The 23,275-nt window shown below is 53.7% G+C and overlaps 1 protein-coding gene and 1 long non-coding RNA gene across 2 annotated transcripts in view; one reads left to right on the top strand and one right to left on the bottom strand.

Moving 5' to 3' along the window:
• Window positions 1–23,275, top strand: part of LOC102939129 (excitatory amino acid transporter 1) — a 136,999-nt gene that overhangs the window by 11,407 nt on the left and 102,317 nt on the right. The gene's annotated exons all lie outside the window — the stretch shown is intronic.
• LOC122463830 lies at window positions 255–2,506 on the bottom strand. Its single transcript, XR_006287461.1, has 3 exons — window positions 2,343–2,506; window positions 1,385–1,931; window positions 255–308 (listed from the first exon to the last, which is right to left on the bottom strand). It is a non-coding gene; the product is annotated as an uncharacterized LOC122463830 (long non-coding RNA).

Below are 23,275 nucleotides of genomic sequence, written 5' to 3'. Positions count from 1 at the left end.
GTACCTGTGGAGAGAACATGAAAACGGTTACTTACCTGTATCTGCGTTGCTGGTACATGGACGCTCCCCTTTCTTCTTCTGGAGGTCACATGTTGCCAAATTTCTTCACCGTCCTCCTGTCCCCGCAGTGCAGCCTGCTCTGAATCTTCAGAACCTTGTGCCTGTAGAAGCATATCCTGACGTCTGTCCAGGAACTCTTCAGTTTCTCTTATGCAACGCAGGGTCGATACCTGTTGCTCCAGACCTTGAACCTTCTCTTCCAATATGGAGACCAGCCTGCATTTTGTACACTCAAAGTCGCTTCTGTCCTGTGGAAGAAAGACAAACATGGCACATCCAGTGCAGGCCACAACAGCTGAACGCTCCCCATCCATATTACCTTCCTACTACGAGCTTCCTCAGGAGATGCAGTAATTACTCAGAGACGTCATTAGGGAGTAAGCCTCAGTGGGCTCACCCCAGGTGAACACCTCCAGGCTACTGTTAGCCACCAGCATAACCCAGCTGCCTCCGGCTACAGCCCAGGCAGGAAAGGGTCAAGCCCTAAGGATGCATTATGCACCAGGGAACCTGACTGCAAGGGCATCAGCAAACCTTGCCAGAGAGGGGGGTCAGCAGGGGAGGGTGCCTAGGGGCCGGAGCAGCCCCGTGCTCCCTGGAGCAGGACCAGGGGTGGGAAGGGAAGGAAGAGGGTGCTAAGCCCCTGCCCTGGGCGTTGCTGTGGAGCCTCCGGGTTTGGGGCGTGAACAGGCTGGAAATCACTTACCCCCACCCTCTGCCACTCCAGAGCTTAGCTGAGGCGCAGATAGGTTTCCCCATGTCAGCGCTGTGCAGGGCTTTGGTACATTCAGGTCTCAGCTCTTCCTGGCCAGCACCTCGAGCTGGAGGGTCTTGGGCTTTCCTGGGGCACCGGCCCAGCCAGAGGCAGTGGGGGAAGGAAGGCGCCTGCAGGCCAGGCTGCTGGTGAGCTGAGCGCTCTGACCAGGGGCTGGTTCTCTGCACAGAACTGGGAGTGGGATGTGCCCCGCCGGGGCGGGGGATATGGAGGGGCAGGGGAGCTGGGGGAGGGGGGCGAAGGGGCAAAGCAGGGCGAGGATAGCAAGAGGGGGAGCACGTAAAGGGCTGATGGGTGAGCCGCAGAGGCGACATGTAACCAGCCGCCGCCTGGCACCTGCCTGCACTCACCAACCCCAGCAGCTCTCAGAGCACAACCAGTGCCGGCCGGAAATGGGGTGGGGGATGTGCTGGCTGAGAGCCAGAACACAGCGGGGGCTGCGCTGACGGACCGGCAGGGGGAGCGGCTGGCCCTGTGCACTGCATCTTCGCCCTGCCCCCAGCCTTGCACACCCACCCCCATCGTCGGCCACCAGACCCCCCTACTCACCGCTGGTGGGAGGGTGGCTGGCGAGCAGGGTTCTGGCCAGCAGCAGGATCCTCAGTACTGGTGGTGAAGACAGAAAGTACGGGACAATTTGCCTGTTTTTAAGAAAAAGTCAGGACACCTGCAGGAGGGCTTAAATACGGGACTGTCCCTTTAAAACTGGACATCTGGTCATCTAGGGAAGGGGCATCATCTTTTAGCCAAACTGGTTCATCTGTCAATCTAAACTCTGCTTCTTTCTCACCTTCTCCACCAATCCCCCTCTCCTGGTAGCTTGGTCCCCACAACCATCTTCTCCAGGCAGAGAGCAGGAATCCTCACTGCACAGTTGTAGCTAGAAGCTGGACAGTGAGTGTGGATTTGGGCAGCAGTGCACAAAACAGATTGCATAAGGTTTGGCTAAAATCTCTCTTCTTCCAACCATGCCGAGCTCTCCTCAGAATCCATCTTTCTTTCTTGGTATCATGACAGTGCAGAGAGTCCCCAGTGAGGATCATGATTCCATTGTGCTGAGCACGGTACCAACACAGGGGAAGAGACCGTCTCCGCCCTGAAGAGACAGTTAAAGGAAGCTCTGTTAATCCCATTTTACAGATCAGAGACTAAGGCACAGGGGATTTTCATTATGGCTGGTGATTTGCCCAAGGCAGTGTAGGAAGCCTCTAACAGAGCTGCAAATTGAATCCAATTCTCCGAACTTTGTATCCAGTGCCTTATCCTCAAGAGCACCCTGACTTCTCCAGCAGTGACCCTCCCACCTTGCACTGCATCAGCAATACCTGGCTTGCTCTGCCAAGGCATTTTAAAATGGAATGTCAAGTTCTGAATTCGGATTGTACAAACCCTGCTGACCATCTCCCACAAGGAGCAGAGTGCACAGGGCCCCTAACAACCCTCTACCCCAGCCAGTGGAGAAACTTGCTTGGTCCTTTTTTAAAGAATCAGGTCCCTGTAAACTCACCTGTGAAGATCCAGTTCCTGAGGTTAACACCAACTGCCCCAAAAGCGACAGGATCTTAGAAGGGGCTGTCCAGAGAGATTTTGTTTATCTTTTACCATAGAACTCATAGAATGCACAAGACTCTGTGCTGGCCTCACTCAGAGATGTCCTTAGTCAGTCGTGTGTTGTAGCTGGAGTCTTTCTGAGATAATGGGAAATAGGCCAGCTCAGTGAAATGAAACCCCGGTTTATGAAATGGGTTATGTAACAGGCCTGTCCTCTTGCATCATCTGTAAAGCACTTGTCGCTTCAGATCCTTCCAGGCCTTTGAGTGTGTTCATGCCTCTCATGGTATTTGTAGTGTTATCCTTGGATCGTGGCTCAGCTCCCACCCCTGGTCCGCAGGGGACCCAGGCCACCCCAAAGCGTGCTCATTGCAACCAGAATTTTGGGTGAGAGAGGAATTGCTGGCCCCTCACGTAACAGCAGGTATGTTGGAGTCTTTTGAGGCATTTCAGTGTTTGCAAATGGATTTATTTCTGAGTCTTCACTGACCCCTCGGGGAGTTTCTTGTGCTAGGGAGCCCTGCGCTGCTGTAGCTCCAGAACAGGCCCCTCTCCAGAGGGGCTGGCAGAACCCAGCACCATCTGAGGGGGTGTGAAACGTCTGAGATTTCCTTGCTGTACAGACAATTGGAAAGTCATTATTGCTCTGTTTTTTTCAAAAAGATCTACCCTCGGAATGAGCCTGGGGAAGTTCTGGGGCCTGTGTTACGCGTGAGCTTGACAGAGTTCCAGTTGTTTCTGAGTTTGACAATTAATATGGATTGTTATTTTTTTAAAAAAAAATAGTTTATTTTTATTTGTACAGTGGCTGGAAATTAAGGAGGTGGGATTGGGCTTTGGGTAGTGCCGACAGCGGGGCTGCAGGGGGTTCCCAGCACGAAGAGCAGGACTGCAGGGGGCTCCCTGGTGGGGCTGGGGCCCAAGACACCTGGGCACAAGGTGCAGAAGAGACTGCGGAGCAGAGCCCCCAGCCAGGGGCATGTCCACAGGGGAGGCCATCACACTGCTGAACAGCTCCTGCCTGGAGGGGGCTTCTACGCCTCTGACTGGTGAGTGAGCAAGGCCATGACAGCAGAGCTGCAAAGGGCTACATGCATGGCCACTGGGCCAGCGGTTCTGGATCCCTGCAGTGACAAGGGTGTAGGGAAGGCTGTAGTCCTGGCAGGACATAACAGAGACCCTGCAGTTGTGGGCACAAGGAGGAGTCCCTGCTGTGGGGGAGGCCACTTGGTGCTGAATGGCTGCTGACTGGGACAGAGCCATTCAGCAGTGGGCCAGAGTCTCTGCTCCTCCCAGTCCTGGCCCAGAGTCTCTGCTCTCCTGGGCCAGGACTGCACCCGTCCCTGCATCGTGTGCCTGCGGGAATCAGGTGTCACTGGCCCTGCAGCAGCAAAGGGAGCCCTCTGCATCTCCGCTGTCAGAGCACGGGAACGGGTCTGTGACAATGGGGCTGGGGCTGGGGACACGCGATCCTTGCAGACCCAAGGCGTGGGGGGAGGCTGCACTCCTGTTGACTGTTACTGAGCAATATATTTTTCATCGATTTCAGTGTGTCAGCAGAAATAGATGTTTTCTGACATCTGTCAATTAAAATCTAATCCTGCCAAGCCTGCTTATCTAGGGGCGCAGACTAGATGATCACAGTGGTCCCGTCTGGCCTTGGAAACTAGGACTCTGTGCTGCTTCCTGGACCAACAGCAATAAACCAAAACCCAGCAGCGCTGAGAACTCATGCTCCAAACTGAGAACTTGCACTCCAGCGGCCTCCCCTTGGCTTGCTTACAAAAATGGGTCTCTCAGTTCCAAAATCACTGAGTTTGGGAGTATTGCCATTATGTGGGAGCAGATTACCAGAAATAGCAGAGCCCAGTGCAGTATGCATAGACAGGGGAGAGCATGTGCATTTTACCTACCCAACGGGGGCATTGTATAAGCTCTCAAGACTATTTCATTACATTTTTAAGGGGTATGACTGCAGCCCACCTCTCAAGTGAACCAGCTTTTGCAAGGGGTTCCACATTTTAACAGAATCCAGTTCTGTTCCACGGGCTGCAAAATCAGGCAATTTTCTACAGGTGAGAGAGAGACTGCTCTCTCAAATACTCTGTAGACTAAGGGAAAGTGTGGAGCTGGGAATCAGGAGGCTGTGTGTTCAGGCCTCACCTCTACTGACTGCTCTTTCTGTTTCCACGCTCTTATTATTGACCAGAACCTCATACCCTGGAGTAGAGTCCTCGAAGAGGTAGGTGGCCTAGTGCTTAGTGCACCCAGTTTTTTATCTCCCAGACAAAAGGGGGCAGAAACGTCTGGTTCCTGCCCCTAGGCCAGAAGAATCACAGCCTCAGTCTTTTTTGGGGCCTTGGTCTCAACCAGCTGTGGTAGGGGGACCCAGAGCCTCTTTCACCTGGTCTCAGGCCAGGCCCTATTTGGGAGCTGTACCAGCAGAGTCCTCTACAACAAAACTCCTAGTCTGCTATCCTGGGTCACTTCCTACTTGTACTCGCCTTCAGTTTGGGGTGCAGTCCCCTGCAGTCCAAACAATCAGGAACTTCAGAGTTCAAAACTGAGCCAGGCTCTCCAAAGGGTGTTGCGGAAGGCATTGCCAGGGGACGTCCCCAGTACTGGGGGCTCATCTCAGGCTCAACTTTCCGTCTGGCTTTGTTCTAGGAGAGGGCTTATCTTTCCTCCAGCCCATTTACCTCCCCCGTAACCTGGGCTTCTGGGGTCTTTAATTTGCTTCTCCAGCCAGAGTGTACTCTGCAGGCCTGGGAAGAGGGGAATTGGCCCAGGATTGTCCTTGAGCCCTTTTAGGCCCAGTGCAGGGTTTGTGTACCCCTTCACATACCTAACCTATCCTTCCCTACTTTACAAATAGGTCCACACAGTTAACTGGACATTGTTACTGAAACGTGCCTGGGAACAGAACCCAGGTCTCCAGCAAGACCAGGCTAAGTTTTAGCTACTTGGCTGCACTGCCTTTCCCATTGGGTATGCCACATGTATGTCTAGTTAGTCTGGCTCTAACCACTGCACCACATTCTGCTCTCGGCCCCAGTGATAGAACGCAGGAGCACTGCTCTCCAGTAGTTTACTTCTGACTAGCAAATAGCTGTTTCACCCACTGTCAGAATCATAGAATCATATACTATTAAGGTTGGAAGAGACCTCAGGAGGTCATCTAGTCCAACCCCCTGCTCAAAGCAGGACCAACACCAACTAAATCATCCTAGCCAGGGTTACGTCAAGCCGGGCCTTAAAAACCTCTAAGGAGCCACGGCAGCGCTTTAACATAGGCTGTGTATGTTACTGGCTGGCACTTCTTACCGGTGCACCATACTGGCCCACTTCCACCTCTGGTTCCAGTGCATTCTTGTGTACTTTATCTAATCCAGTTTCATGTGAGGTAGGACTCTTCTCATTGCCTTTTTGGATACTATTCAGCAGTATAATAGGTCTCTCCATTCACCCCAAATTTTCCTTAGCTCAGTTTCACCCCATAACTACAGACCAGTCAGCCTCACCTTAGTCCCTGGAAAAATCATGGAGCAGGTCCTCAAGGAATCCATTTTGAAGCACTTGGAGGAGAGTAAGGTGCTCAGGACCAGTCAACGTGGATTCATCAAAGGCAAGTCATGCCTGACCAACCTGATTGCCTTCTATGATGAGATAACTGGCTCTGTGGTTGAGGGGAAAGCAGTGGACATGATATACCTTGATTTAGCAAAGCTTTTGATATGGTCTCCCACAGTATTCTTGCTAGCAAGTTAAAGAAGTATGGATTGGATGAATGGACTATAAGGGGATAGAAAGCTGGCTAGATTCTCAGGCTCAACGGGTAGTGATGAACGGCTCGATGTCTAGTTGGCAGCTGGTATCAAGCGGCGTGCCCCAGGGATTGGTTCTGGGGCCAGTTATGTTCAACATCTTCATTAATGATCTGGATGATGGGATGGATTACAGCCTCAGCAATGTTGCGGATGACACTAAGCTGGGTGGAGAGGTAGATATGCTGAAGGGTAGCGATAGGGTCCAGAGTGATCTAGACAAATTGGAGGATTGGGCCAAAAGAAATCTGATGAGGTTCAACAAGGAGAAGTGCAGAGTCCTGCACTTAGGACTAGAGACCGAGTGACTAGGCAGCAGTTCTGCAGAAAAGGACCCAGGGGTTACAGTGGACGAGAAGCTGGATATGAGTCAACAGTGTGCCCTTGTTGCCAAGAAGGCTAACAGCATTTTGGGCTGTATAAGTAGGAGCATTGCCAGCAGATCGAGGGACGTGATCGTTTCCCTCTATTCGGCATAGGTGAGGTCTCATCTGGAGTACTGTGTCCAATTTTGGGCCCCACACTACAAGAAGGATGTGGAAAAATTAGAAAGAGTCCAGCAGAGGGCAACACAAATAATTAGCTGGCTGGAGCACATGATTTGTGAGGAGAGGCTGAGGGAACTGGGATTATTTAGTCTGCAGAAGAGAAGAATGAGGGGGGATTTGATAGCTGCTTTCAACTACCTGAAAGGGGTTCCAAAGAGGATGGATCTAGACTGTTCTCAGTGGTAGCTGATGACAGAACGAGGAGTAATGGTCTCAAGTTGCAGTGGGGGAGGTTAAGGTTGGATATTAGGAAAATCTTTTCACTAGGACAGTGATGAAACACTGGAATGGGTTACCTAGGGAGGTGGTGGAATCTCTTTCCTAAGAGGTTTTTAAGGTCAGGCTTGACAAAGCCCTGGCTGGGATGATTTAGTTGGGGATTGGTCCTGCTTTGAGCAGGGGGTTGGACTAGATGACCTCCTGAGGTCCCTTCCAACCCTGATATTCTATGATTCTAGATGACCTCCTGAGGTCTCTTCCTAATCTTCTATGATTATTGTATTCTTAGCTGTAGTCCCCTAGCATTACCCTAAACCAGCCAATCTCAAATCTGATCCACTGCCCTTTTCCTGGTGGACCCCAGAATGCAGCATTTGAGGAAGCACATCCTGGGAGGATGGAACATTTAGGAGAGAAGGGGTCGATCTTATCTGAAGTTGTTCACCTAACACAAAAGAGCGGGAAAACCACTGCTGGAAACACCTTGTGAGGGATAAACCTCAGCTAGTTCAGAAATTCCGTTTGAAGATTAATCCAAACCTCTTTGTTCTGCAGAATCATACTAGAAATTTCTTAACAACAAAATTTGTGGTGCTTCCTGCCTGGTCAGAAATACTGCAAGAACAGGTTTCAGAGTAGCAGCCGTGTTAGTCTGTATTCGCAAAAACAAAAGGAGGACTTGTGGCACCTTAGAGACTAACCAATTTATTTGAGCATAAGCTTTTGTGAGCTACAGCTCACTTCATCGGATGCGTTCAGTGGAAATGAAGTGAGCTGTAGCTCACAAAAGCTTATGCTCAAATAAATTGGTTAGTCTCTAAGGTGCCACTAGTACTGCAAGAACAGTCTGTCTCCCACTATCATTTTGTCATTTTTGGTTCTGGTTCCAGCCACAGCCTGACACTCAGAGGAAAACAAAAATGTAAAATTGAGGGAAATAAACAGAAAATGTTCAATTATCATTGTCAAATATTAATGAAGTTCTTTAGCAGTAGAGCTGGGCAAATAAGTGATTTCTTGGGGTTAGTGGCCAAAACCAAAACAATTTCATTTCAGGTCCAATGAAGGGAAACGTTTTATTTCAGGGTTGGGTGTTGGTTTTGTTTTGTTAAATCTAGCTAAATTTCTAAACAGAACATCATTTTAGAAACAAAAAGCCTAGGGGGCCCAGAGGATGAAGGAGGAAATTTCATGAGCCCCCAGCTGGGATAGCAGCAGGGTCTGTTCTCCCAGTACCCCGTGCTGCCCCACATACTCCCCCAAGGTGTCCAGCCACATCTTATTGGCCAGGGGCTTCCCTTCCAGCTTCTGGGCAATGGTCTCCCTGCTCAGAGCAGCTGCATGGCTCCTGGAGCTGGCACCCGGCTCAGGACATCCTGGGGGCAGGCTTTCCCCTTGCTCCTGGTGCTGCAGCTCTGCTGTGAGCCTCTGATGTCCTGCCTGAGTTTCCATGGCAGCTTGGGGCTGGGCTTTCCCCTTGCTCCTGGCCCCAGGCTGCAGCAGCTGCTCCCCTGTGAGGCCCTGGGGTCCAACCAGAGAGGTTCTGGCCACCCAGGCTTTATGGGGAAGTTTCACTCGCCTTTGGATGCACACACACACACACACAAACACCCAAAAGTTCTCCCAGCCATGCTCAAAGTGGCATGTGGGGATGCAGAGGAGCCCAGATGGGGGAGGGAGCCTCTGGAGACCTGGCTGCCCTCCCCTTCCTCCGGGCACTGACGGGACTTGGCTGTTGATGGCAGATCCTGTTTGCATTGCTGCTGAGGGAAGAGTGACTCTGGCAGGCTCTGGAGCACCGGGACCGGTATACAGTTTTGGGGCAATGCCCCTGCCCAGTATGGTTGAACCTGCCAGGAGCAAAAAGCCCCCACCCAAACAGCCTCTGGGGATCATTAGAGCACGCAAGCTGTCCCACCATGACAAGGCAGGGACACCAGAGGACAGGGAGCCACCTAAAGAGGAAGCAAACATCCAGGAGGCAGAAGAAGATCTTGATATCAACACAGACACGCCAACTAAGGAAGTAATCATTCAAGCCATCAAATCCTTTAAAAATGGGAAAGCTCCTGGCAGGGATAACTTGAATAAGGAATTGTTCAAGCTAAATCCTGAGTTAGCAGCATCTATCCTGGCCCCTCTATTGAACCTTCCAGGTTCTGTTTCTATTGTGACAAAGCTCTGTCCTTGTGTCCCTGGGTCCCACGTTTCCTGGCAGATTTTGCTAGCCTCAGAGCATCACTGTGACCTTCCACATAACCGTTCTCTCTCTAGACACAAGGGTCACATTCTACTGAGCCATTTTCATCATAAGCCAGCGAGGAAGGTGAGGAGAAGCCACCCTCCCTTGCACAGTCTCTGTTGTCTCCCAGTCTCAGTGATTAATCGGGGTGGTGGGGGGGGACAAAAGGGGGAACCCAGGCCCACCCTCTACTCCAGGCTCCAGCCCAGGGACCCTAATAGTATCAGCTATGGTAGCTGACCTTTTAGAAACATGACACATACAATTCCCTGGGCTACTTCCCCCACAGCAGCTCTCACTTCCTCAAGCTCCACTTCACCCTTACCTCAGGGCCTCCTTCCTTGTGCCTGATATGGTGTGTACTGCTCAGCCTCTTCACCAGCACAACTTCCTCCCACAGCTCCTGACATGCATACCCACCTGACTAACTGGGAGGCTTTTAACTAGTTTCAGCCAGTCCCTGATTGGCTTCAGGTGTTCCAATCAACCTAGTGTTCGCCCTGCCTTCTGGAAAGTTCTTAATTGGCCCCAGGTGTCTTAATTGACCTGGAGCAGCTACCATTTAACTTATCCTGGTACCAGGGATTTGTTTAGCCTGGAGCTAATATAGCTATCTCCCACTACTTTTCTATAGCCATCTGGCCTTGCCCCATCACACTATTTACATCAGTCTGGGAAAGGGAAAAAGCTGTGGACCAATGGGGTTATAGTGAATATACCAAAGAAAGGAATTCTCAGTGATTGTAATAACTGGCATGGTATCACACCTTTTATCTGTGCCGAGCAAATAATTGTGTAAGATCATAGTCCAGCATATATCAGAGGCAGTTGATAGCATTCTCAGAAAAGATCAAGCCAGTTTTTGGAAAGGGTGTGGAAGCACAGACCAGATCTTCACTCTATGAAACATAATAGAACAATGTTTAGAATGGCAACGGCACCTCTCCATAAACTTCATAGATTTTGAGAAGGTTTTGATAGCATTCACAGGACCAGCCTATGGCGCATTCTGCAGGCATATGGAATCCCTCTCCATATCATCAACATCATCAAAAGCTTCTATTCCAACTTTACATGCAGTGTTGATCACAGTGAGCTCAGTTTTGAAGTCAAAACAGGAGTACATCACAGATGTGTCATGTCTGCAATCCTCTTCAACATTGCCATTGACAGGGTAATGCAGCATACAACAGAAGACATGCCAAGAGACATTAAATGGACACCCTTCTCATCCCTTGAAGTCCTGGAATTCGCAGATGATCTCGCTCTCCTGTCATATACCCAACACCATATACAAGAAAAAACAACTCAACTCAACACATTCAGCCAGCAAATTGGGCTGAAAATCAACTGCAATAAGACCGATATCATGACCTTTAATATTGGCTTATCAGGATGGATAGAGGATTATCATAGAATCATAGAACTAGAAGGAACCTCGAGAGATCATCTAGTCCAGTCCCCTGCACTCAAGGCAGGACTAAGTATTATCTAGACCATCCCTGACAGGTGTTTGTCCAACCTGCTCTTAAAAATCCCCAAAGATGGAGATTCCACAACTTCCCTAGGCAATTTATTTCAGTGCTTAACCACCCTGACAGTTAGGAAGTTTTTCCTAATGTCCAGCCTAAACTGCCCTTGCTGCAGTTCAAGCCCATTGCTTCTTGTCCTATCCTCAGAGGTTAAAGAGAATAATTTTTCTCCCTCCTCCTTGTAACAACCTTTTATGTACTTGAAAACTGTTATGTCCCCACTCAGTCTTCTCTTCTCCAGACTAAACAAACCCAATTTTTTCAGTCTTCCCTCATGGGTCATGTTTTCTAGACCTTTAATCATTTTCGCTGCTCTTTTCTGGACTCTCTCCAATTTGTCCACATCTTTTCTGAAATGTGGCTCCCAGAACTGGACACAATACTCCAGTTGAGGCCTAATCAGCGTGGAGTAGAGAAGAAGAATTACTTCTTGTGTCTTGCTTACAATACTCCTGCTAATACATCTCAGAATGATGTTTGCTTTTTTTGCAACAGCATTAAATTGTTGACTCACTGGTACCAGATGACAGAACAAGAAGTAATGGTCTCAAGTTGCAGTGGGGGAGGTTTAGGTTGGATATTAGGAAAAACTTGTTCACTAGGAGGGTGATGAAGCACTGGAATGGGTTACCTAGGGAGGTGGTGGAATCGCCTTCCTTAGAGGTTTTTAAGGTCAGGCTTGAGAAAGCCCTAGCTGGGATGATTTAGTTGGGGATTGGTCCTGCTTTGAGCAGGGGGTTGGACTAGATGATTTCCTGAGGTCCTTTCCAACCCTGATATTCTATGATTTTATGACTCATGTTTAGCTTGTGATCCACTATGACCCCCACATCCCTTTCCACAGTACTCCTTCCTAGGCAGTCATTTCCCATTTTGTATGTGTGCAACTGATTGTTCCTTCCTAAGTGGAGTACTTTGCATTTGTCCTTATTGAATGTCATCCTATTTACTTCAGACAGTTTCTCCAGTTTGTCCAGATCATTTTGAATTTTAATCCTGTCCTCCAAAGCACTTGCAACCCCTCTCAGCTTGGTATCATCCGCAAACTTTATAAGTGAACTCTCTATGCCATTATATAAATCATTGATGAAGATATTGAACAGAACCGGACCCAGAACCGATCCCTGCGGGACCCCACTCGTTATGCCCTTCCAGCATGACTGTGAACCACTGATAACTACCCTCTGGGAATGATTTTCCAACCAGTTATGCACCCACCTTATAGTAGCTCCATCAAGGGTGTATTTCCCTAGCTTGTTTATGAGAAAGTCATGCGAGACAGTATCAAAAGCCTTACTGAAGTCAAGATATACCACATCTACTGCTTTCCCCCATCCACAAGGCTTGTTACCCTGTCAAAGAAAGCTATCAGGTTGGTTTGACACAATTTGTTCTTGACAAATCCATGCTGACTGTTATTTATCACCTTACTATCTTCTAGGTGTTTGCAAATTGATTGCTTAATTATTTGCTTCATTATCTTTCCGGGTACAGAAGTTAAACTGACTGGTCTGTAATTCCCCGGTGTGATACACCGGCAGCAGGCGAGTGTTTTTTTGTTTGTTTGTTTTGTTTTTTTTGAAGCAGAAAAGAATTTTATTTGTGTAACACTTACAAAGAATCACCAAAAAAAAATAAAGCAAAACTATGCAACAAAACAAAGGCAAACACAAGGTATAACACAGCAGCCTTCAGGAGGGAGAAGTGTTCAGGCTAGCCTGGGCCCAGAGCGGGGGGGCGTCCTCGACACTCGTGGTCTTCCACCCTCCTGAGTTACCTGGTGGCCTAGAGCGGGGGGGCTTCCTTGACACTCATGGTCTTCCACCCCCTCGAGTTACCTAGTGCCACGCCCAGTGTCACCGATTATTCCTCTCCTGAGAGTGCCCGACAAGATGGGCACGGCTGTGGGGTGGGTGGTTTGGGGGTGGGGGGGGGACGCACACTACGTGTGATAGGACCCCTCCTGGGTGACAGTAATGATGGTATCCACAGCGGCAACGGCTGGGGCTGGGGTCTCTCGCTCTTCCCTTCAATCAAAGGGTCAGACGGAGGGAACCAGACGGGGTCACCGAGCAGAGAACCTCGGACAGCGCCCACTGCTCCTCGAAGGTGTCAAGGGAGTCGGTGGACGCCGCCCAGAAGAACTCCGCCCGGATACGTGAATGTACTGAGGATCGGAAAACAGCCCTACAATCGCAGGACGCTTCATTAGCCAACCTCCCCTCTCTGGTTTTATAAATGGCTGTTTAGCTAGGGCTAGGAGGAGGTTAACCAGGAGATCTCGCGATTTTGTGGGGCCATGGATGGGGAGTGTGTAAATAAAAAGGTGAGGGGAAAAGTGTAGCCAAAAGCATAATAAAATATTCGTGAGGAGCCGGAAAAGGGACTTCAGCCTGGCACACTCTAAATATACATGCGCCAGGGTTTCCCTCACGTTGCAAAAAGAGCAAGTATCTGGGATGGGGGTGAACCGTGTCAAAAACACGCCCGTGCTCACAGCTCCGTGAAGGAGCCACCAACTAATGTCCTCGATGGGCCTCGGGACCAAGGTGGAATACAGGCTGGCCCACCGGGGCTGCTCACCCTCCAAAGGTGGCAGGAGGTCCCACCACTTTGTATCGGGGCGGGACACCAGGGTGTGGGCGTGAAGGGTGTGAGCGTGAGTGTGTATAGATATTTCCGTGGCACGATTTGGAAGCTGACTGGCTGCAGTTCATGCAGCCGGCTCACAGTGAAAGGGTGAGGGGTTTGTTGGGATCTACGGGGTAAGGGCCCAATTGAAAGGTCCGGCGGGCCTGGGGTAGAGGGTGGGCGGGGTGCGCCCTCGCGCAGGGCTCGGTTGAGATAAGCCTGAGCAGCGGGCGTCAAGGCGGCCTTCACCTCCTGAAGTACGCGCCGGGGGATATGAGGTCTGGAGAGCCCCATGCACTGAGTGAGCATCAGGGGATCCAGCCAGTCTCCCCGGTCGTAGTCCAGGAGGTCTCCGACTCTCGTGACTTCCGCCAGGACCAAACTCTGGCGCACCGAGCGGGACTCCGCTGCCTGCACACGGAGCTGGGGGTTGTGTAGCAGGAGCTCCGTGAGGAGATCTGCTCCCACGGTGGCCGCCACGGACCTGGTCATTGAGAACAGTTTCCAGGTCCGGAGGAGGTCCTGGTAGAAGACCGGCAGCCTGGAGAGGTCTCGCAGAAAACCTCTCGGACAGAGATAAAAGAGCTGCCGGTCGTATCGGAGCCCTTGGAAGCGGCGCAGGAAGGCGTGCACCAATATGCTCCACGTCGAACTACCTGTGCTATAAAGGAGCCTCTGCAAGGCCTGGAGGCGGAAGACATGGACCTGAGTGTGCAGACACTTCAGGCCCTGCCCTCCTTCCTTCAGGGGTAGATGAAGAACCCCAACAGGGGCCCAGTGCATTCCTGACCAAAAGAACTCTAGAATCGATGTCCGGAGGTTGGTCAGGAAACCCGGGGCCGGGACCAGGGTGTTGAGCCGGTACCAGAGCATGGACAGGACTAGTTGGTTAAGCACCAGTGCTCTCCCTCAGAGGGAGAGACATTGGAGTAGCCTCGTCCATTTCCGGAGCCACTCTATCACCCCGCCTTCTAAATTTTGCCAGTTCTCCGGCGGAGAAGGGTGCGTGGTAGAAAGGTAAATGCCTAGGTAGAGCAGTGGACCCGCGCTCCAACGGATGGTCTGAAGCACGGGTGGGAGGGAGCTCGCCTGCCACCAGTCCCCCACCGCCAAGCCAGAGCTCTTGACCCAGTTGACTCGGGCGGAGGAGACTGCCGAATAGATGGCCTGGCAAGCCTCCACCCGCGCCAAGTCCCCCAGGTCCTGGACCACGAGGAGCACATCATCGGCGTACGCCAACAGGACCAGCCGCAGCTCCGGCTCCCGCAGCACCAACCCCGTCAACCTCCTGCGGAGGAGACAGAGGAAGGGCTCGATCGCCAGAGCGTACAGCTGGCCCGAGAGGGGGCACCCCTGCCGTACTCCTCGCCCGAAGCTGACCGGTTCGGCCAGGGTCCAGTTGAGCCTAACCAGACACTCCGCAGAAGCGTACAGCACCTGGAGAAAACTCACAAACTGAGGTCCGAATCCAAACGCCTGCAGAGTGCCCAGGAGGTACCCATGGTCCACTCTATCGAACGCCTTCTCCTGATCAAGAGACAGGAGGGCGAACGACAGACCGTCTCTACACCCGAGTTCCAAAAGATCTCGGACTAGAAATAGGTTGTCAAAAATGCTGCGACCCGGGACAGTATAGGTCTGGTCTGGGTGGATCACGTCCGCCATCACGGACCCTAGCCGCAGCGAGATTGCTTTCACTACGATTTTGTAGTCCGTGCTAAGGAACGAGACGGGACGCCAGTTTCGTAAATCACAGAGGTCCCCCTTCTTCGGCAACAAGGCGAGCACTGCTCGCCTGCACGAAAGAGGGAGGACCCCCCCTGCAAAGATTCAGCCCAGACAGTGGCTAGGTCTGGGCCAAGGATGTTCCAGAACGCGTGGTAGAACTCCACGGTCAGCCCATCCATGCCCGGAGATTTATTGGTGGGCATGCGACGGAGGGCTTCCGAGAACTCGGCCAGGGTGAGAGGCAGCTCTAGTCGGTCTCAGTCGCCCACACTGACCGTGGGGAGTTCCTCCCAGAGCACCATGCAAGCGCCAGGAGCAGACGGATCTGGGGAGAAAAGGCTTGTGTAGAAGTCACGGGCCCTCCCACACATCTCCACCAGATCCGTGAGGGGGGTGCCATCTTCTGCTAGAAGGCAGGTGACGTGTTTCTTGGCCCCACTCATTTTCTCCAGGGCGTAGAAGAAACGGGAGCCGCGATCCATCTCCCGAAGGAGGCGGATGCGGGATCGAACAAAGGCACCTCGGGCTTGATGGTCCTCGAGGGCCCGGAGCTCCTCCCGCTTCGCCCGGCACGCTCCGCAGAGGAACAGGTCCTCGGAGCTGGCGGCCAGATGCCTCTCCATCTCTAAGACCTCCCGTTCCAACTGCTCTATCGCTGCATTTCTCCGTCGGCTGGTGCCCCGGGTGTAGTCACGGCAGAAGAGCTTGGCGCGTACCTTCCCTAGATCCCACCATCGCCGCACCGAGGGAAAGGCACGCCACTGCTTTCGCCAGGCCACCCAAAACTCCCAGAAGGACATCACGAAGCCCTCATCCTCCAACAGGCTGTTGTTAAAGTGCCAATAGGCCAGCCCCGGCCTCTCTGCACGGAGGGAGGCTGTTATGGTGGCTAGATGATGGTCAGAAAATGGAGCCGGCCGAATGTTGGAGGAGTGGGCCTGTGAAAGATGGAAACGGGATAAATAAATACGGTCCAACCGAGAGTGGTGTGACCGATGGGCCTCCACCCGGACAAAGGTGAACGTGGAAGTGTCATCTGGGTGGTGGTCACGCCAGACGTCTACTAGGGAGTGATGTTCGACTATTTCTCGGAGAATGTTCGCAGCGGCCGGGCTCAGCTCGGCCCCTGAGCAGTCCTGTTCCTTGAGGGTGGTGTTAACGTCCCCTCCCAGGACTAAGCACTCGTGAGAATCTAGGGTGCTGAGGAAGTCGGACACCCGCTGACAGAATTGCGGCCGCTTCGGGCTCGTTGTCGGGGCATAGATGTTAACGAGGTTGACCATGAGCCCCTCCATACAGACTCGGAGATGCAGCAGGTGGCCCGGCACGGCCTCCGTGACGCCTAGCACCTCGGGCCGTAGGTTGGGGGAGAACAGGGTCGCCACTCCAGCTTGTCGAATCATGAAGTGGCTGAAGTAGACCCCGTCCCCCCACTCCAGCCGCCAGCTGTCCTCGGCGGTCAGATCCATATGGGTCTCCTGCAGGAAAACCACAGAGTACCCCCCTTCCCGAAGGTAAGAGAGCACCTGGGGCCTGCGGAGAGCCATCCTACAGTCCCTGGTGTTCAAGGTTGCAATAATGAGGGGCGTCATGCTGGGGGGGTGGGGGTTCCTTGTTGGCGGGGGTGTTCGCAGCCCCCGGTGGATCGCGCAACAATCCGTGACCCATCCCATAAGTGAGTAAATCGTCACAGAAGCTGCGGGCCCGCCCATAGGCCGCAGCACTGTGCCTTCCTTTCCCTTTACCCTCCTTTATAAGGGCCCTTGTGGCCTGGAGGATGTGATCAAAGTCCCCCCATAGCTGGAGAGCTAGCTGTACCCTGTTGCGGGAGCCACGGATGTCTTCTAAAAACTCTCGCAACGCTTTTCGCAGCTCATGGGGGGGTGGGGTTGCGATTTCCGGGTTATTCCCTGGTGGGGCTCTTGGTGCAGCCTTGTGGTCCGCTAAGGCAGGCAGGCAGGGTGCAGACCACCGACGGGGCGTCTGACAGGCTAAAGTTATTAGGTTCATCTCAAGCCTTGGGGTAGAAGAGGATGGTGGAGGGAAAATTGCAGCTCCTAATGGGTCGCGGCAGGAAAATGCAAAGGCTGCTCCTTGGGGGGGATCCACAAAAAACGGGAAAGAAATAACCCCAGGGGCAGCAATAGCATTGCAGGAGGAGGTGGATTGGGCAGGGACAGGGGTGGGGGTGGGGGTGGGGGCGGGGGCAGAGGCGAGGCTCTGGGCTTCGGGAGGCAAGCAGCTGAGAGGTGGTGCCTCCCGAACAGATTCGAGGGTTAAGGGGGTGGGGAGGGGGCTCCCAGTGATGCTAGGTGCAGGCTCTGTGGTGGATTTGGCAGCCATGGCCTCAGGTGGTGGACCGCCTTCTGCAGGGTGTTCGCCCGGGAAGGCAGTTAGGGGGAGGGAGCATGGGGAAAGGGGGACTGGGGTAAGGTTGCCCAGATCGAGGCCGCCCGGCAGTAGGTCATTCTCTCCCTGGGTGACCGGGGTCAAACCTAGGGCCTCAATCTCCTCATACATGGAGGAAGGGTCGTCTTTTGCCACCCCGGGTGTCTCCCCTCTGGCGCCCACTATAACGGTCGCTTCGGGGTTCACGGGGGGTTCGGGTGATATTCGGGCAGAAGGGGCTTCCTCAGGGGTCTCGGAGGGGAGGGTCTCCCGTGGAGGGGAGATTCTACCTTCCAGTGCTATTTTGTTTTCCCCTCCTGACACCGGTGGATGGATCTCACTCGTGGGCATAGCAGAAGGCTCAGTGTCAGTGCCTCCCTTTCTGGTCTTCCGGGGGGCCTCCGCATCGGATGGGTGCAGCGGAGCTCGAGCCTTCCGCTTGCCCCGCTTTCCCTGGACTAGGGTCCAGCCCTCCATAGCATCGTTGGGGGCTGGTTAGCAGGGGTCGTGTTGGTGGGCAGAGGCGATGGTTCTGAGGCTTGGAGGGGTAACGGTGAGGCAGCCTGAGGGGGGGGCGGTTCTCCTTGGAGCGGGCCCTCTCCTATGCCCGGTAATATCTTTGCTGCACCCTCCTCCATAGGCTCTGCTGGATTGTTAACAGCAAGGGCGGGGCTCCCTCGCTCGTCTGGGCGTTGTAGGGGAGGTGTCTCTTGGCCCGGGCAGGAGCAGCGGTGGATCGAGCAGGAGGAGAGGTGGTTTCAGATGTCGGGCGGCCAGGGGCGTCAGCAACGACGGAGCCGATGTCCTGCCGGGTCTCAGGGGTCTCGGGTGCCCCTCCCCGCCGGGCCAAGGGGCAGTCTCTTCGGACATGCCCCGCTGATCGGCAGAGGTAGCACCGGGCCTCTCCTGTGGAATAGTAGACCCGATAGCGGGCTCCCTGGTAGGGGACTAGGAAGGACCCCTCGAGCGCCTCTCCGTCACACGCCGGTGGCGGCGGTAGAAGCTGCACTTGCCGGCGGAACGAAAGGACGTGATGGAGGGTGGGGTCCTTGCAGCCCAACGGGAGAGGGCTGGTGACAGAAACAGGTTTCCCCAGGGTGGAAAGGGCGGGTAACAGGGCGGCATTGGGTAGAAAAGGAGGGACGGAGGTCAGGACTAGGCGGACGCCCAGGTCTTCTAGCGGCTCCAGGGGGACAAACACCCCCCACCGCCAGGCCCTTCTCCACCGCCTCCTGGGCGGCAGCCTCCAATGCTAAGAAAAAGACGACCTTCCCATACATTTTGGAGGCCGCCACAATGGCCGTGGGTCCTACCACTCTCGCCAACGCCTGCACATATGTCTCCACGTGGGGCGAGGCGGGCACCAGGAGGCAACAGACGCTATGCTTCCTGGTCATGGTGGGAAAGGGGCCTCGGCCACTATTGATGGTAGCGGAGGCGGTGGGTGGGCGAGATGATGAGGCGGCAGGCGGGGGGGGGCTGCCACCGCCCGGGCATACGCCCTGGGGGCCGGGGGAGGGACGCTCGCAGAGCTGGTGGAGGGAACAGCGGGGAGGGATGCCATGGTCGATGATGAGGCCACAGCGGTGGGGGCAGCCCCTGCCATGGAGGGCCTGGTGGTTGTAGCGGGGCCCTTTCCCTTCTTCACACCCTGGCCTTTCCGGCTAACTGGGGGGGCTTTCCTAGAATCTGGGGGGGGCGGTGGGCATAGCAGTGGCAGTAGTCGCCCCGGTGCCTCCGGCTGCCGATGCCCCAGCGGGGGTGATGGCAGATGTTTTGGCAGCAGTGGTGGGGAGGGGGGCTTGGGGGTTGGGCAGGGGGGTAGGTGGGGGAGGGGCAACTGAGGTTGTTAGAGGGGTCTCACCCCTCTCATTCCCCGCCATCATGAGCAGGGAGAGACAGGGAGACACCAGAAGGAGGAGGGGGGAGGGGGAAGCAGATTAACCACTTCTCCCTGTTGGGCTGCAGGCTGGGGGGGGCTAAATGGGTCGGACTGGACAGGGGAAGGAAACAGGAGTTGGGGTCAGGTAGTAGGGGCAAACTGTGGGGTGGGCAGTCCGGGGGGGGGGAGGGGAACGCGGACCCATGCGCGTTTATCCAAAGAGTCTCGTTTGGTCGGCTGTTGTGTCTGGTCCGGATGATGGAATTCAAAGCAAGCAGTTGAGGCTAGAGGCAGATGGCAGGTTGCCAGCAGGGACAGACGGCGTGGGGCCGTGACAGTTGTAGTAGTGTTGGGGGGGGCACTGATGGATTGGGGGCAGCTCCGTGCCACACCCCCTGTGCCCCTACAAACGCAGTTAAGACACAGTCAAACTCCCCCCACACGAGAGTACAGTTCAAAAGTTACTCAGTCTTATGGCCCCTTCCACGATGATTTGTAGCTTCCCTGGGCGATGTCTCCGTCAGCTGTCTTCTCTCCCGGTCTTTGTGGAGCACTCCAAAAATGCCAAGCAAAGATAAGACGATTAATTGCAGGTCCACAAATGAACAGCAAAACGGTTGGGTCTGGGGCGTCCATTCCCCTCCTCCGGGGAGCGGGTCGGCAGTCCTCCCCCCCTCCTCTGGGGGTTGCAGCTGAAGCAATAGCAGCGTCCAAGGGCAGGCGTGGGGGGGCTGGCAGGCAGGCTGGCAGCTGACCAGCACTCGAACGGCAGCAAAAAAAAAAAACAGCAAAAAACAAAACAAAACGAAGAAGAAGTGTCTGGCCCGGTTGCGGGGGGAAACTGTAGCAGGGGCAAAAAGCAAGGAAAGCCCAGGCCAGAGGGCAGCAGGCGAGTGTTAGAAGGGAGCCTTCTTCCCTGTAGAGGGAAGAAAGTTTGCTATAGATGAGTAAAAGCACCTGAAGCCAGTTACCTGATAAAACCCCCCTGCTTCAATCAGCTAGGGGAAGGAGTTGAAGCAGAATGGATTGGTGTTGGAGCAGAGAGCAGTTTGGAGGGAATCAGAGGAGAATTTGGAGAAATGCTGCGGTGGGCTAAGAAGACCAAGACCCTAGGTAAAGGGACACCTGGTTCGTGCAGAGGGAGGGCAGGAAGCCCCACAAGCTGAAGGGCAGGAGAGGGAAGTAGGCCAGGGGAAGGGAACCGCTAGTTCAAGCGGTTTACTGTTATCCCTAGGGCCCCTGGTCTGGGACCCGGAGTAGAGGGTGGGCCCGGGTCCCTCCCTCTCCACTCCCCTCCTCTAGGACACTAGTGGGGCAGTTAATACCCCCAGTTCAGGGGCGAGAAACAGTGCCCTGAACCGTCCCCAAAAAGAGAAAATGCGAGACCCATCAAAGTACTGCCGGCAATTTGCCACACGTGGTGTCTGAAGTGAGATCTACGTGCTGGGGACTTAAACCAGGGTTAGCCAAAACCCTCCCGTCCCTAAGATGGATGACGTGGTCAAGGCCCTAATACAAGCCACCACAGCCCAGCAGGAGGTTACCTGGGTCCAAGCAACCGCCCAACACGAGGCGACTTGGATGCAGCAGGAGACTAATCGTCTACTGATGAGTCAGGCTGCCCAGGACCGAGCCCTGCTGCAAGAGCTGGTGAACCAGATGAAGGCCCTTATGGAGCTGAACCGCAACTGCGAGGGGACCCAGACCATACGGGCCAGCCACTGCCTACAAAAATGACACAGGAGGATGATGTGGAGGCATTCCTCCTGGCTTTTGAAAGAGCAGCCCTGCGGAAGGTCTGGCCCCAAGATCAGTGGTCTGGTATCCTCGCCCCATTCCTGTGTGGGGAGGCCCAGAAGGTCTACTATGATATGGCCGTGGAGACTGCAGCAGATTACCCCTAGCTGAAGGCAGAGATTCTGGCCAGATCCGGAGTACCGAAGGCGTTGTGAGCTCAGAGGTTCCATGAGTGGCAGTATACAGAGAACAAGACACCCCGATCCCAATTGTTTGACCTGATCCACCTGACCTGGAAATGGCTGCGCCCTGAGGCCCTCAGCTCTAAGAAGATGATGGAGCTCCTGGTACTGGACCGGTGTATGAGGGGGCTACCACCAGGCTTCCGGGCTTGGGTTGGCCAGAACGACCTCTCCACCTATGATGAGTTGGTCTCCCTCGTGGAAAGACAGCTGGCAGCCTGCGAACTGTTCCAGACTCCAGCGGGTGAGACATGGCAAACCAGGAAGCCAGTCCCAAACCCTAGGCCCCGGACTGTCGAGAACTCCAGGGGAACCATAACTGGGAGGAAAGACACCGAGGAATGGCCCGAGGCCAAGAAGGGACCTGGGGGGTTTGGGAAGAGAAGGCTGGGGGGGCCGGCAAATAGCCCCAGGCAGAGGGCAGCAACTGGAATAAGGGGGCAGTGTTATGAGTGTGGGGAATTGGGGCATATAGCAGCCCAATCCCCCAACAGGGAAGGGCCTATGCAATGTAATCTGGGGGATCACGGGGAGCAGTGTGGCCTAATCGGCCTGGTAGGGGTCGCAGTGACCTCGCATGGGTATACAAGATCAGTAAAAATGAATGGAATCGAAACCATAGCATTAGTAGATTCCGAGAGTGCTGTCACACTGGTCTCAGGGAAGTTGGTGGGGAAGACCAACTAACCCGGGCCAAAACCACAGGGGTAACGTGTTCATGGCACTGTAAATTTCTACCCCACAATCCCGGTACGGATTGAAATCCAGGGGAATACTACCAGGGTGACTGCAGGGGTGGTCCCCAGGTTCCCCTACCCTGTCTTGACTGGTAGGGACTTCCCCGGGTTTGAGAGCTTACTCCCCCCAGTAGAGCCAGGGGAGGGTAGCAACCCTGAGACGGAGGCACCTACAGATAGACTCACCCCAATGTTTGCCAAATTTGCCCCAGAGTTATTCTCATCCCTGGGAAAACCCCGAAAGTCTAGGCAGGAAAGTAGGGCAGATAAAAGATTAGGAACCAGGATTCTAGCAGAGAACGAGAAAACCTCCCTTGTTGGTAGGCAAACCCATTCAGGAGGCCAGGAGATAATTCAGGCCAGTGAGGACTCGGAGGCGGTTCCTAGCCCAAGTAGGGACAAGCCAGGGGGCGGAGTAGAAACAGGCCCCCTAGAATTAGGTCAGATTGGTACCGCATGTGAGAATTTCGGGCAGGACCAAGCCAATGACCCGCTATATGCGAATGTGAGGGAGGAGGTACTGGAAGTTAACTGGCGTACCCATGGAAGGAAAGACCAAAGGCCCAAGGCCATATTATATGCTCAAACGCGATCTGTTGTACAAGATGGTGCAAATACAAGGGGAAGAAGTAGAGTAACTCTTAGTCCCACGGAAACACACAAGGGCAGTACTAGAGTTAGCTCACAGTCATCTATTTGGGGGACACCTAGGAGTAGACAAGACACTGGATAGAGTCCTAAGAAGGTTTTATTGGCCAGGAATACATGCAGAGGTCCAGCGCTATTATGCCTCCTGCCCTGAATGCCAGTTGCATAGCCCCCAACCTCACTTGAGGGCCCCTTTAGTACCTTTGCCTATTATTGAAATCCCTTTCGAGAGGATAGCAATGGACATAGTGGGCCCACTGGAAAGATCAGCACAGGGCCACTGAAACGTACTAGTCATCCTTGACTATCCACGCGGTATCCAGAAGCCATTCCTTTAAGAAACCCCACATCCAAGGCAATAACAAAAGAACTACTCCAGGTTTTTGCCAGAGTGAGCATCTCTAGGAGATCCTGACAGACCAAGGAGCCCCATTCATGTCAAAATTAATGAAAGACTTATGTACCCTACTCCGCATACGGACCTCAGTCTACCATCCACATACAGATGGACTGGTTGAGTGGTTTAACCCT

Source organism: Chelonia mydas, chromosome 25 (genome assembly GCF_015237465.2).
Source record: "Chelonia mydas isolate rCheMyd1 chromosome 25, rCheMyd1.pri.v2, whole genome shotgun sequence".
Lineage (NCBI taxonomy): Eukaryota > Metazoa > Chordata > Testudines > Cheloniidae > Chelonia > Chelonia mydas.
The sequence above is the reverse complement of the archived record's forward strand: the minus strand, read 5'-3'. Positions and strand labels throughout refer to the sequence as shown.